Genomic DNA, 16,175 nt, shown 5'->3' on the forward strand with positions numbered 1-16,175 from the left:
TTTCCATTATCTCACAATAAAGCGTCTGGTGCTAGACATTAAAATTCAGAAAGGTCTGTTTAGAGGCCACATTGCATACGAAAGGAGACTCAAAAGCAGAGCTGAGCAATCGGGAATCCATCAATACAGTGTCTGCTCTCATTACTGGGGGGTGCTTAATCTTATTATTCAGTTTCAGGAGCAAGCAGGAGGCGCGTGGTAAAAGTCAATACAGACAGGATATAGAAGAGCGGATAGGGTGAGGGTAAGCTATCGGCCGACAGTGCACTGTCTCAGTCACCAATCTCAACAGTTTACCTATCAATAAGTATGACTACTTAATCAAAACAGTGTAAGAGTATCGATTTTTATCAGCATTTTTAACCTATGGGAAACAGCTCAAATGCTTCATCAAATATCGAAAGGCTACATTAATTTTTTGGTTGAGTCTCAGGAATTTGTGTAAAGTGTGTGCAAAGCCCTGAGTTCAGTATGGGGGTCCACCCAAAATCCTTTTCCTTAAAAAAATGTAAATTTATGTTTGGAGCCTTCTTCTTAAATGGTTTTCATAAACACAGATGTGAGGTTAAAAATTAACTGTGGGGGGCTGATTTGTGGGGGACTGCAGCGAAGACTCACTGTTCAAGAGTGCTTAGTGCTGTTATGAGTACTGGAGTTTGGTTCCTAGCACCTACAGCAGGAACCTCACAACCACCTGCAGCTCCAGTTCCAGGGGATCTCACATCCTCTTCTGACCTCCATGGGCACTGGCATACATGTGCACATGCCCACACAGAGACACATAGATGTATACACATCAAGAAATAATAAAATAGAAACTAATGAAGTTGATTGTGCATATAAGCATGGTTGAGCATGCCTGACCGGATATACAGCGGCTGTATAGACACTGCTTCTCTGTCTCTACCTTTCTTCTGAGGCAAGATTTCCTTCTTTTTTTTTTTTTTGGTTTTTTCGAGACAGGGTTTCTCTGTGTAGCTTTGCGCCTTTCCTGGAGCTCACTTGGTAGCCCAGGCTGGCCTCGAACTCACAAAGATCCGCCTGCCTCTGCCTCCCGAGTGCTGGGATTAAAGGCGTGCGCCACCACGCCCGGCCCAAGATTTCCTTCTTAAACTAAGGAAGATTATGAAGAGCAATCTCATCTCCTGAGCAGCTACCAGCTATCAAAAATGAAGTGATTTAAGGGTGGCAATTACATTACAAAAGTTTATACATCATTTGTGCATCATGCAGGAAAAGATAGATAGTCTATTAGCACCGTTATTAAACCCCAAAGACTCACTGGATGAGATCATAAAGATCAACCACTTATTTGGGTAATTAACTCACTCTTTCCCACAGCTTCCCTTCAGCCTCCATTTGATTCCCCTCCTCACAGATGACAACAATATCGTGGGAAGGGGCTACTGAAAGGTGATGCCAATTATTTGCCAAAAGTAATTATCATTTTGTAATCACATTAATATCTAATTTGCTGTCAGTAGATCGTTAAAGTGCCAATTATACATCTCTGCTTTAATGTCTTCATAAAGAAAACAATCATGCATTTATTGCCTGTATAATTCCTGAGATAATTATACAACAGGCTGAAGGTATATTTCTTCAGTGACTCACCCAACTTAACAATCACACTGAAGGCTCCTATGGTTAGGAAATTAACGTACCAGAACTGACTCATTAGGGCTAAAACTAATTATTCTCTGCTACTTCCTATGAAGGTCCATAGGACCATTCCATAGAACGCAGTTGTAAGGAAGGAAGACTGCCACTTCGCTAAGTTGTGAAATTGCTGGAACTTTGGACTGGAGAAGCCATTGAGCGCTCAGAGTTTGATGGATAGTTCTGCAGATAGCCATGCAGACAATGGAGCCATGGTTTGTGAACTGTCAGAGGTAAGCAAATACTCTCTCGGGTCATTTATGAAATGTTTTAGATTAAGAGTATGGTTGCTGGTCATTTGAGGCTGAAGAATCAGCTGTGATTAGCAAGAGATGAACACAATTGACACAAAGTCTTCTGGGAAGTGTTCTGTCAGGGTCAGCCCACAAAGGTTGTGGTCTAAGGTACACCAAGGCTGTATCTAAAGGTGGCAGCTGACCTCGGTAATTCGTAAGAGTTTCTCCCATAATACTGCTGTTGGGAGCATAAAATTTGCAAGATTCAGGGGGTCAAGGAAAGAAGCTGAGGCATGGCACCATGTAGCAGGATCAGACCAGCAGAGGCCACTAGTGAATGCTGAAGTGGAGATTCAGAATACTGGAGATGCCAGGACCATGAAACATCTGCCAAAGACAGTGATGAGTCTAGAGTGGAGCTGACCCAAGCCTGAGAGACAAGCTATGTGTGCTACAGACAGCAGAGCTGGAGACAGAGGGTCCCCCAAAGTCCTTTCGATCCCCAAAGATCGGGAGTGTAGACACTGAGCTACCAGGATTTGGTTTCCACTGCTGAATTTTGGGCTACTTTAATTTGATTGTTCCTGTACCCTACTTCTTCCCTGTCGGAATAAGAATGCATTTAAGTTTTTGTTTGGTTGGTTGGTTTTGGTGTTGCTTGCTGGCTTGTTTGTTGAGTTTTTTATTTTACAGGAGCCCGAGGTTAAGGAACTGGATATTTTAAAGATACATCGAAATTTCAAAGCAGTGGGATTTTTAAAGACTTGGGGGCTTTGAACGTTGAACTGTATTTCCTATTATGATATTAACATGAAACCTTGGGTACATACAAAGAATGGAAAGTTATGACTTATAGTGATATGTGTGTGAAGTTGGCAAGGAGTACTTATGCTAGCTAGTTTTTATTGTCAAGTTGACATAACCTAGAGTCACCTGGGAAGAGGAAACTCAAGTGAAGGGTTGCCTCCGTCCGACTGGCCTGTGAGTATGTGCGGGGCATTTTCTTGATTGCTGATTGTTACAGGAGGCTTTGTCCCTCTATGGGCTGTGACACTTCCTGGTGGCCCTGGGTTGTATAAGAAAGTCGGTTGAGTACAACCCAAAAGAGTGAGCCAGTAAACGAAATTCCTTCCTGGTTTCTTCTTCAGTTCCTGCCTGAACGCCTGTCTTGATGCCCTCAATGATGGATTTGATCTGAAAATGTAAGATGAAATGAACCTTTTCCTCCTCTAAGTTGCTTTTGGTCAGAATGTTTTATCACAGCAACCAAAAACAAATCAGACTAAAAGTCTTTTCCTTTTTCTCCATTCTTCCCCAGTGGGGAGTCATAGACAGAAATTTTTTCTAAGGAACAAGATGGTGATTTTCAGGTCGGATAATAGGTCACATATTCTCCAAAGAACAACGAACTGCGTTTCTAGGCTTCCAAGGAATGATATTCATTTCAGTGCATCTCATCCCTTGGGGGCAGACTTGAGGCTTCTCTGTAGTCTAAAGAAGGACACCAGAGGGGCTGAAGGGATAGACAGGACGTAATGTTTGCAGGGTGTCGCTCCGTTGTGAAATGCTGTGAACAATGAGATTGTATGTCTCCTCTTTCACGAAGATATCGAAGTCCATTCTTCTGAGAACAAGAGTTATCTAAGGAGTCTTTAGTTTAGATTTTCTGCCCTCTCTGCTGTATATATAAAAAGTTTCGCCAGGCGTTGGTGGCGCACGCCTTTAATCCCAGCACTTGGGAGGCAGAGCCAGGCGGATCTCTGTGAGTTCGAGGCCAGCCTGGGCTACCAAGTGAGCTCCAGGAAAGGCGCAAAGCTACACAGAGAAACCCTGTCTCGAAAAACCAAAAAAAAAAAAAAAAAAAAAAAAAAAAAAGTTTCGATTCAATTGTCTTTTCTTATCATGAAAGTATGACATTACTAGTCTTTTTTGTTCTCTTGTCTCTAAGCTTGCCATGTTAAAACTGAAGCAATGATGTCAAGCTTCATGGATCACAGGAGAAAGACATTCTGGTATATGGCAGCTTCAATCTTTCCTCAGGAAGGAGTCTGTGCCAGGTCCTTCTCCACTGCCGCAATCCTGGGATGCTCCTTTAATTGTCCCCTAGATTGTTCTAGAACAGCATTGGCACACAGGATAATCCATACTACATCCTGTTTTTATAAATAAAGTTTTATCAGAACACAGCCACACCCACTTGTTCATTTATTATCTATGACAGCTCTCCCCACCTTTATTAGAAAGTCAAATGGCTCCAACAAAACCTAAAACACTCAGTGTCTGACCCATTTAAGAAAAAGTTCGCCAGTGACTTTTGTAGCCTTTCTACAGCAGGCAAGCATTCGGAATAGTTTAGCAGCTTAACTCTCAATCAAAATAGAGAACCACCCAAATGATGCTCCTTCCTAGCAGCCCTCTGATCTTTAGACACCACAAAAAGACTCCAGGCTGCAATCTGCGGCTCTTGGGTACACTCACTCAGGTGGTCCACTACCGACCTTGACAGTATGTAATATTGCCACGAGTTAAATTTCAGCAGCTAAAATAATGCTTTGTTTGTTTGTTTGTTTTTTACTCGGAATTTTGTTATATGTCTTAGGTCAACTTTGGATTCATAATCCTCTTGCCATAGTAATCTGTACTATGACTCCATTCCAAATAAAGTTCCTTTGCTATTTGACAAATCTATGTAAGCTTTATTTCAACCCCTGAAATAAGAACCTGGAACACCTGGCCCACACCGTGACCACCAGAAACATTTATGTTTGACTTTTGTCTCATTTGTTTCCTTATTAATTTAACTCATTAGAAACTCCTCTTCTCCACAAATAATGGCATTTATTTTATTTTTCTTGTTTCTTTTGCTTTGTTTTGCAGACACAGTGTTTTCCTATGTAGCCCAGGCTGGCCTGGGATTCACTATGTAAACCAGACTCGTCTCAAAGTTGCAGTGATCCTCTAGCCTCAACCTCCTAGAATTATAGATGTATGACATCACCATGCCCAGCCAATTCTTACCTTACTTAATATTTTTTTCTTTTCTTCTCTCTGCATTATTGTTTCTAAATTATAGTGTCTTAGTTGGATGTGGCAGTAATTCAGCACTGAGGAGACTAAGGCAGGAGGATTATGAATCCAAAGTTGATCTAAGACATATAACAAAATTCCGAGTAAAAAATAAACAAACAAACAAACAAAGCATTTTTTTTAGCTGCTGAAATTTAACTCGTGGCAATATTTCATGCATACTTTCCCAAGTGACTTTGAGAAAGATTTCACCCAGAGAAACTCACAAAACACTTTGTAATAATTTTTTTGTGCTATAGCCTGAGAAGGAATCACTCCCTAATTGGGTCTAAAAAAGTTCATTCATCTCTTCATATAACAAATATTTTATGAAGATGGGTATTATGTACCAAATCCAGTTTTCAAAACCACAGAAATAGATTTTTAAAAGGCACAGACCCTTCCCCACACAGAAACTTCTAGCCTTTAACAGACACTTCTATTGTGACATGACGAGAATTCTCAGCAGCGTCACAGCTGAATTTATTCTCTATTGTGTAGATATAGAAAGTGAATGGGGCCGGGCGTTGGTGGCGCACGCCTTTAATCCCAGCACTCGGGAGGCAGAGCCAGGCGGATCTCTGTGAGTTCGAGGCCAGCCTGGGCTACCAAGTGAGCTCTAGGAAAGGCGCAAAGCTACACAGAGAAACCCTGTTTTGAAAAACCAAAAAAAAAAAAAAAAAAAGAAAGTGAATGGGGTATGAATTAAGGATAAGACTATAGCAAAGGCCTAGTCATAAAATCCAAGTAAGCCATTACCAAGAAGCAGAGCTTTAATCCCCCACACCTTTAATCCCAGCACCCTGGAGGCAGAGACAGGGAGATCTCTGAGTTTGAGGACAGCCTGGTCTACAGAGCAAGTTGCAAGGCAGCCTAGGCTATACAGGGAAACTTGAAAAACAGAAGGAGGAGGAGGGGGAGGAAGATAAGGAAGAGGAGAAGAGGAGCGGGGGGAGGGGGGGAACAGAGCTAGGGGCTTGACCACCTCAGTCTAGCTGGGACATGTTTGTGTGTGTGTATCTGTGTCTCTGTGTACACCTGTGTACCTATGCAGCTATACATCTGTGTGAGTGCTGGGAACAAACCCATGCCTTTTCACATACCCAGCAAGCGCTCGAGCCTATGAGCTCCATCTGCAACCACAAATCTAAACCCTTAACTTTTTCAGTGTTGGCTTTCATTTTCACTTCCTATGGCCTCAGAATAGACACTGCTCCTACATCGGTCAGCCCTGAATCCCACTCGCATGGCTTGTGGAAGGCGTGCTGGGTTCTGCAGACTCTCAGTCACTCTCTGGCACCTGTCTGTTTTGTGTTACAGGGAGGATGGCGTATGAGCACCTAATTTAAGACCTGAAGATGTTCAGGTTTCCCAGATTAAAAACTCTTATCAGAGAAAAGTCTCCTAAAAATGCAAGGGGTTTGTTTAGCTGTGTTATGAGGTGTGTGTGGGGCGGGGGGGGGGGGGGGGGGGGGGGCTGGTAATGGGATTGAGGCATATTAGCTTTTAGCAAAACTGACGGCAGCTACAAATTTTTAGGGGAAAGGTGAAAAACCCATCCAAAACTACACTAGTCTAATTTTATTTAGGCTTAATTTTTGGATCTTAAAAAAAAATTAGCCAGGCGGTGGTGGCACACGCCTTTAATCCCAGCACTTGGGAGGAAGAGCCAGGCGGATCTCTGTGAGTTCGAGGCCAGCCTGGGCTACCAAGTGAGTTCCAGGAGAGGCGCAAAGCTACACAGAGAAACCCTGTCTCGAAAAACCAAAAAAAAAAAAAAAAAAAAAAAAAAAAAAAAAAAAAAAAAAGAAATTAACTGCTGTTTGAACACACATAGATATGAATACATGAGATCGTTGAGATCGTGGGAGTTGTACTGTTCCACATAATAAAGTGAAGAAAATGCTGAGGGCATTCTAAAGAAAGAAATGAAGGGCTTGGAGTGATCGAATGTGGAGGGGGTGTGAGCATAACTGGGTTAATTACCTCAGGTCGGCCTTAACAATACCACAGATCCAGCCATTCAGACGACAGAAATGTGCTTGCTCATGCTTCTGGAAGCTAGAAAGTGCAAGACCCGGGCCAGCAGGGCTAGGCTCCAGGTGGCTCCTCTTTCTGGCTTGCACACAACGGCCTTCTCATTGTGTTCTCATTTTCTAAATTTGTTTGCTTGTTTACTGGGCATGTGCTCGTGTAGAGAAAGAAATTCCTCTCCTTTCTCCTCTTCATAAAATTTAGGATTCCACTCTTAGGACCTGACTTAACCTTGATCAGCTCCTACAAGTTCAGCCTCTGAATACAGCCACATTGGAGGTTAAGGCTTTCATCCAAGAATTTGGGGGAGAACACAGGTCAGTCCGTAACACCACCATGGACAGAGAATTGAGGTCCAGGATGTTGTCCAGGTATTGGTGCATGAGGAAAGAAACAGACTGGGAAGGCATTCCCTGCTGTGGGGTGGTCAGGGATCATGAAGTCTGTGATGGGAATAAGTTTATAAGTTTAACTGTTCGCTGTGCTGTGTAATCCTGAGGAAGAACAGAAGTTCTGAAGGAACCAGAAGTAGCAATGGGAATAAGAGTTGAGAAGAATAAGGCTAGTGGGAGAAGACTAGCTACAAAAACAATTCCCTAATAAAAGACACTGTCAAGATTGGGAAAGAATTAAAACAATTTCTATTCACTGATAATATCATCTCATACATAAAAATCATAAGGAGTGCACAATAAAATGATCAGAATTAATAAGCAAGTTCCACAGTTATAAAATATAAGTTCAATATACAAAAGATTATATTTATATGTGCAAGCAATAAACGATCCAAAATTGAAATTAAGAAAATATATCATCTCCAAGCATCAAAGTGACTAAGACACTTAGGAAGAAATTCAATAGAAATATAAGATGTGTACAATGAAAATTATGCATTGCATGTAAACCCAAATACATTTATGGGAATTTCAGAATCCAAAGAGGAAGTTTTAGTACCCAAGTGAGCACCAAGCAGAGGGCAGCTGCCCTGAAATAAAAAGATGCTTTCCTGACCTGAATCATCTCTACCCCTAATCTCAAAATCTATACAATGCTCTTGCTGGTGATTTCTGCCCTAAGAGGAAGAAAAGAACAGTATGAATCCAGGAGCAGGCCAGAGTTTTGGAGAGCTATGAGGAACACGTGTTTCTATCTGTTCCTAAACAGAGCACTCATGGACTGAGTGGATCAGATCCCTTGAAGGCTACTGAGAAAGAGAAAGAAGCAGGACCGTTTGCTGTGGCCATCATGGCTCAGAGTGACAGAAAAGCCTGGAAAAGCACAGATCCTTCCCTTCAGGAGACAAGGAGAGCAGAACACATATCCTGCACTCTAAACTCTCAGAGTACTACTCAAAGGACGAGAGTCTGTTGTACGTGAATAAGGACACTGATTGGAAAGTAGGATGCATTGGATATCTGGCAGCTCTTGAGAACAAAGAATGGGGTGGCGTGTTATTTTGGAACCAGAGAATGAATACACAGTGCTACAGAGAGATACCAGAGAGAGCAGGAGATTACAAACTTCTCAAAAAAACCCAGCTGGATTCACTTGAGAAATTATACATATAAATAAATGCAAAGGAGTTATGTTCCTTCCACAAGGATTTAGAAGCCTCAATTGTCTCAAACCAAAGTTATAGGTAAGGGTCTCCCCCTGTACAAAGCCACTCTAACAATTATTGGAGGGAACAGTTTTTTTCTCATGTGCAGATCCAAATACAGCACGACAACACATATGAAGAAACAAGGAAACTTAGTCAAGTTTTAAAAATGAATGTCTATCCAGACACTGATTACTACCACCACTTAAAAGCATCCCCCAAAGATTTAACACTCAAATTTACATGCTAATGAAATTCGGGTAAAGATCTGAGAAGTAATTAGAGCTGGACGAAGTCTTGAGAATGGGATCCCCTATGACCGAACTGGGTTTTTTAAGAGTAGAGGTATGACGAACCTTGCTCTCTCAGCCTCATCGTGTAATATGGCTGTATCACGTGGCTCTTACCAGTCTGTGAGAATGCACAGAAGTCATGTTGTCTGTCTTGCAGCTCCACAACCGTGAGCCAAGCAAATCTCTGTTCATCACAAGCAACCCAGACTCTGCTCTCCATCATCCTACTAACAAAAAAACAGACAGCAGTACTAAGAAAGGACTAGAAGTCAAATTACCTGACTTGAAGAACTGAAAATTGCTGTCATCAGATTCTTTGTGAGGTCAAGGAAACAATGAGTGAGCAGAACAAAAATGTCAGCAGAGATAGAAATAAAAACAAAAATGTTTGGAGCTGAAAAATACAACAGATAGGAAGTTTTCAAAGAAGGAAGGATTTCAACGATAGGTGTGCTCAAGTGAGGGAAACTTGAAGATAAGTCACGTCAGAGGGACAAAAAGATAAGAATAAGAAGAGTGAAGGAAACCAGTGTGGCTTATGGGGACACCTTCGAGCACCTCAGCACATGCTCAGTGGGAGTCTCAGGAGTAGAAGCCATAACAGCCAGAAGTTTACAAAAGAACAATGGCCGAAAACTTCCCGAATCAAGGAAGCCAACACCCTAATGAGATGAATGCAAGGAACTCTATATCAAGACACAAAATCTAACTGTCAAAAGTCAGAGAACAAATTAAAAGCAGAAAGAAAAGGAATTTCATATGTGAGAGAACCCCTTTAAGATTATTGATGGATTTCTCAACAGGAACCTAGTAGGCCAGAATGGAGTTTGATAGTATATTCAAAGCACCAACCAAAAACATGATAGCTGGCATCCTTCCATATGGGTCACAGAGGTCAAATACAGGTCACCAGTCTTGGTGGCAATCACCTTTACCTGCTGAGCCATCTCACTGGCCCATTCACTATAGATTTTAAAACACACATAACCTGAAAGTAAAAATATGGAAAAAGAGATTTCATGCAAATGATAACCAATAAGGAATAGGGGTGGCCAGACTTATATCAGACAAAATAGACTTTAAGTTAAAAAAAATACAAAAAATTTATAAAATTATATAAAGTTCCATCCTCAGGAACATATAGCAACTATGAATATATATGTACCAAACATCAGAGAATCCACATATATATGAAGCAAACTGTACAATATTGGCAGAACTGAATGAAATAGACTTCCAAAAAAAAGATCCAATACCCCACTCTCAAAAATGCATGGAACATTCAGACAGAAGATTAATAAGTAAACTAAACAATATTACATACCTACCCAATAAGCAGATACACACTTTCCTTCCACCAAAAGCAAAATGGGCATTCTTCTCAGGTACACAGAAAGCTGTCCAGAACAGATCATGTCAGGACACAAAACAAGTCCTAAACCTAAGAAGATTGAAATCATACCACGTGTATTTCCGAAGCACAAAGAAATGAAACTAGAATTTAAGAACTAAAAGGAATCTGGGAAAATGACGAATGTGTGTAAACTAAAGCATAGATACTTGAATAACTAGTAGATCAAAGAAGAAATCAAAAGCAAAAACCTACAGCTGGGGAGATAGTTCAGTTATTAAAACCCATGCTTGAGAGCACAAGGACCTGAGTTCAAATCCCAGGACCCCACAATAGGAAAGAGAAGGAGGAAGGATGAATATTCACTCAGCTATGAGAAGGAAGTCCTGCCACACGGTTTAATACAGATGAATATTAAAGATGTTGTTAAAGCAAAGTAAGCCCATCATAGCAGGACAAAGGCCACATGGTTCCACTCCTGTGTCTGAACTGGCCACACCCTAGACCCACAAAATAGAAAACCAGGCTCTAAAGAGGACATAAGGAGTCAATATTTAGCAGATGGTGTTTTATCCATGCAAGACAAAATGCTCTAGAATCTACTAGGTAATATTTGTAATGTCACACCGTTTACTTTAAAAGAAGTCTTGAAAAGCGATGTCATATTAATGTTTCTTACCATAAGAAACAGACATATAATCTTCCTTGTATCTGTAGGGGGTTTGGTTCAATGATCCTTGCAAGAATGCTTGACTGCAGTATTATTATAATTTTTTTTTTTTTTTTGGCTTTTCAAAACAGGGTTTCTCTGTGTAGCTTTGCGCCTTTCCTGGAACTCAGGCTGTAGCCCAGGCTGGCCTTGAACTCACAGAGATCCCCCTGCCTCTGCCTCCCGAGTGCTGGGATTAAAGGCATGCGCCGCCACCGCCCAGCCTGACTGCAGTATTTACAGACAACCTCTTCATGTATACTTTATACCATCTCAGTTTGTTTCCAAACCAAATAATTATAAATGCTGTGTAATTGTTATATTGTTTTATTAAGGGAACAAGACAAGAAAAAAATCTGTATATACTTAGTAGGGGTGTGTGTGTGTGTGTGTGTGTGTGTGTGTGTGTGTGTGTTTGGTGAAGAGGATTAGACATGGAGCTCTGTACATGTTAGGCAAGCATTCTATCACTGAGGCATATTCCTAGCCCACAGGTGCATTTTTAATGGGTATGTGTGTGATTTAGTGTCATGGTGCTTGCCCAGTACACAGCAGTCCCTGGGTCTGAGTCTTTAGAACATATTCTTTGATACACAGTTGGTTGACTGCAAATGTAGAGCCTAGAGATCCAGAAAACCAGCTATATATTCACATCTACCAACACGGTTCTAATAAAAATATATGGACAATAACAAGTGTTGGAGAGATTGTAGGGAAATTGGAATCGACATAAATTGCTGATGAAAGTGTAAAATTGTGGTTTTTTTTTTAAAAAAATAGGCTGGCAATTCATGAAGATGGTAAATAAAGGGTTACCATACAGCCCACGAAGTATACTTCCAGGTAAATATCCAAGAGAATTGAAAATATATGTTCATATAAAATGTGTGCCTGAATGTTCATAGCGATACTTTTCTAATAGCCAAAATGACCATCAAGTAATGAATGGTTAAATGAAGGGTAGTTTATACACACAATGAAATACTGTTCATCATTGAAGGAGTTATATGCTGATACAGGCATGGAACCTTGAGAACATTATGTTAAGTGAGAGAAGCCAGACTCAAAGTGTCTCACAGTGTTATTGGTTCACTTACATAAAAATCTAGAGGAGGCAAACTTAGAGAGACAGAAAGTAAGATGGTAGTTGGGAAAAACAGGAATGATTGCTAATAGTTACAGAGTTTATTTTAGGGATGGCAAAAATGCTCTGAAATTAGGTCATAATGGTGATTGCATAACTTTGAGACTATACTAAAAATCACTTAATGAACATAAGATTTATATGTGAACTGTATCTCCACTTAACATTTATTTTTTAATTTTAAAACCTTTATTTTTATTTTATATGTATGAATGTTTTGCATGTATGTATGTATGTGTACCATGTATGTGCCTGGTGCCCATAGAGATGAGAAGAGGATGTCATGTCCCCTGGAACTAGAATTACAGATGGTTATGAGCTACCATGTGGGTTCTTGGAACTGAACCTGGGTCCTCAGCAAGAGCAGCCCGTGCTCTTAACTGCTGAGCCATCTTTCCAATTTTCTCCACTCAATTATTTTAAAGGTTCTTTCTCACCAAATACACGCAGAGGAAGGTCAGTCTAGAGAAGGCGAAAGAAAACCCACAGGAAATAAGTTCACCACATTCCTAGAGAGGCCCTAACAAAAGAGCACTATCATTTTTTAATTCAAGAGAACTACAGACAGTTGCTGAGGCATTCTCATATTTGAAATACCACACCAAACAGCAATGAAGCTAGAGAATGGTTTTAGGCAGTCCTGGCTGAAGATAAAGGGAGAGAAACTTCTAAAAGCTGCTCTATTTGCAGAGATTTCTCTCTCTTTTTCTTTCAGAGTGGCAGGAGTTCAAGGAGATGTGTGTAGAATCCCCTGGTTTCCCCAGTTGCTGAAAATTCTTCAGTCTTCTAAGGCTAGGGATGTGCTCAGAAATAGCAATCTGAATGTGTAACCAGGGTTATCACTTCCCTGGGGAAGTGAACAGGGGTATAGCTCTGGGCAGGCTGTGAGGTCAGGGAAGAGTGATTCCCTGGGTAAAGACAGCTGTGACCTACCCGCTCCCCCACCAGCCTTCAGAACCTACAATGGACTTGTAGTTGAGCCAAGGAAGCTGCAGGACACATTGTGGTGATAATTTGTTGTACTCTAATAAAGCTTGCCTGAAGATCAGAGGACAGAGCCAGCCACAGAATCAGCCATAGAGGTCAGGCAGTGGTGACACACACCTTTAATCCCAGCATTTGAGATTCCATGCCTTTCATCCCAGCACTAGGAAGGTTGAGACAAGAAGTGATATGGCTGGGTGGAGAAAGGTATATAAGGCATGGTGAGACAAAACCTCGAGCCTTTTCGGCTGAGGACTCAGGGGCGTTCAGTCAGGGGATTCGTGGAGTTGGCAAGGTGAGAAGTGGCTGTGGCTTGGTCCTTTGTCTCTCTGGTCTTTCATCATTTACCCCAATATCTGGCTCTGGGTTTTTATTATAAGACCATTTAGGATTCGTGCAACAACACATGGCTGCCAATTCAATGCATACAGATGCAAGTCTGCAGAATTTCACTCAGCTGCAATCTGCAGACCGCATTACTGTGGTATAGTTGGTACCTCCAGCAAACAGGAAGGAGAGGAATTGTAGTCTAATTTGATCCTAATTCCATTCTCTAGTCTAGTCCATTCTTCTAATTCTATACTTTCACCCCCTCACTTGCTAGTCTCCTTTCACTGAGATTTATCCAGTGTGTCAACATTTACCATGGAGGGAACTCCAGACTTAAGAGAATGCATTTTCCCTGGTGCCCCTGCCAATGTGCAGGCCAAACAACCTGACCTCCACTTGCCCTCCTGGTAAAGTAAATAGGGCCCCACCGAGATGCTCTTTGCCCACACAAGGCCTGCATAAATGGGAGCTACAAGTTAGGAGATTGACTCGAGTCTCAGAAGGGATTTTAAACTTGGGACTTTTAAACAGTGTTGAGACTGTGATAGACTATGGGGACTTTTGGACTGAAAGCATTTTTACATTATGATATAGCTACAAGCCTGCAGGTACAAGGGAGTGGAATGTGGTGGTTTGAATAAGAATGCCCCCCATAGGTTCATGCATTTGAATGCCTAGCAACCAGGGAGTGGCACTATTGAAAGGATTAGAAGGATTAGGAGGTGTGGCCTTGCTAGAAGAAGTGTGTCACTGGGGGTGGGCTTTGAGGTTTCAAAAGCCCAAGCCTCTGTCTGCCTGTGAATGAGGATGTAGTTCTCAGCTACTGCTCTAGCATCATGATCGCCTCCATGCTTCCTGTCTTGGCGATAATGGACTAAGCCTCTGAAACTGTAAGCAAGCCTCCAACAGAATTCTTTCTTTTAAAAGAGTTGCCTTGGCCATGGTGTTTCTTCACAGTAATAGAACAATGGTTGAGACATCTAGCATGTATGAGTTCCATCTTCAACACTGAAACAATCAAAACCAATCTTTGATTAGGGAGATTACTGGGAGTGCTAGGCACCACCTAGAGGACCTTTTAGAACTTTTCTGATTTGTACAGCTGTGTTCTGTCTGTTGTCTTCATATCAGTGAGGCTGCTTTATACACTTCCAGGTGTATAGATCTGTAGAAAGATGGTAGAAATGACTGTTGTCCATATAGCACTGTGGTGGTGTGAATGAGAATGACCCCATAGGCTCATAGATTTGAACACTTGGTCCCCAGTTGGTAGAACTGTTTGGGAAGGATTATGAGGGTGGCTTTGTTGGAGGAAGTGTGTCACTGGGGGTGGGCTTTGAGGTTTCAAAAGCCCATGCCATCCCAAGTTAGCTCTCGTTCTACCACCAACTTTCAGACTGAGATGTAAGCTCTTAGGTCCTGCTCCAGTGCCCTGCCTGCCTGCCTGCCACCCTGCTCCCCACAGTGATTATCATGGACTCCAACCCTCTGGGACTGTGAATCCCATTAAACATTTTCTTTGATAAGTTGTCTTGGTTATGGTGTCTCTTCACATCAATAGAAAAGTAACTGAGACAAGCACTGTGAACAAGTTTTCTTTTTTTTTTCTTTCTTTTTTTTTTTTTTTTTTTTTTTTGAGCCTACAGCACCTGGTATTCCCAGGCGGTCTCCCATCCAAGTACTAACCAGGCCTGACCCTACTTAGCTTCCGAGATCAGACAAGATCGGGCACGTTCAGGGTGGTATGGCCATAGACCAAGTTTTCTTCCCATAGAAATAATTGATAGAAATCACGATCTCAGGTACTATCTTTTATTGTTCCTTGGGAGTGTAACCATTCTGCATCCATTAGCAAATTCACTACAGATTCCAGAGTACCTATATGTAACCTTCAGACTTTCCTTTGTCCCGCATTTTCCAAGTCTTGCTGGCCTCTTCATGAGTTAATAAGTCACACAACCTCTTTGACATGCCTCTTTTCTATTTGTGTAAGAGTCTGCTTTTTACTGTTTGGAAAAGTCCACTTTAGCAACACCAAGTCCTTAGGGGAAGATTATTAGCCCAGCCTGAGACACAGGCTTATCTAACAATAGGATCTCTTCTTACAAAGTGGATGATCCAAAAGCAGCCAGTGAAGCAGGCCAAGAAATTGGAGAATTAAAATGTTCATCATTCTTGACCAAGCAATTATGTTCAACACACAGCCCTCCCCATGGCTCCGCACCACCCATTCCTCCCCCCAGATGAGAGCTAACCTTTCCTCACCAGCTCAAAGTACAGTGTGTCCTGTTATGTCCTTCTCTGGGGACCAGGAGGCCTACTCAGCTGACATTTATATAACCAGGGGAGCTACTCAAGCATTCTTTAAAGGACTGAGAACATTTCCCTTCAAGGTGATTGCTGCTCCCAACTAGACCATAAAGCAGATGCCACGAAGAGAAGAAAGAGAACTCCTCAGACTGAATGTCAGTGTGCCCCTTCTGATGGAGCACATGTATCCACTATGCTAGCATCTGTGGAGGCCGCCCCACTCCACCAATCCAGCTTACAGATGAAAAGTGAAATCTGCAGCTGCCTCTGAAAAATGTGTGAATTACTCCTCAGCCCTCTCAAGCTTCTCTTCTGAAAGCTGTTCCAGGAAGCCTAATCCCTCCTCTTCTCCTCCTCCCCGCCTTCCTCACTTTGACATCCGGGTAAACTGAGCACAGAACAATCATCACTTTCCCCTTTATTTCCCAACTCTGAAACATGCTGAGGGGGGAGCCGCAT

The 16,175-nt window shown here is 41.8% G+C and overlaps 1 non-coding gene across 1 annotated transcript; it reads right to left on the bottom strand.

Annotated features, from left to right (window-relative positions):
- Positions 1-15,043: 15,043 nt before the first annotated feature.
- LOC121822640 (5S ribosomal RNA) lies at positions 15,044-15,162 on the bottom strand. Its single transcript, XR_006063812.1, has one exon. It is a non-coding gene; the product is annotated as a 5S ribosomal RNA (ribosomal RNA).
- Between the last annotated feature and the right edge of the window lie 1,013 nt (positions 15,163-16,175).

The sequence above is a fragment of the Peromyscus maniculatus genome, chromosome 14 (genome assembly GCF_049852395.1).
Source record: "Peromyscus maniculatus bairdii isolate BWxNUB_F1_BW_parent chromosome 14, HU_Pman_BW_mat_3.1, whole genome shotgun sequence".
Taxonomy (NCBI): domain Eukaryota; kingdom Metazoa; phylum Chordata; class Mammalia; order Rodentia; family Cricetidae; genus Peromyscus; species Peromyscus maniculatus.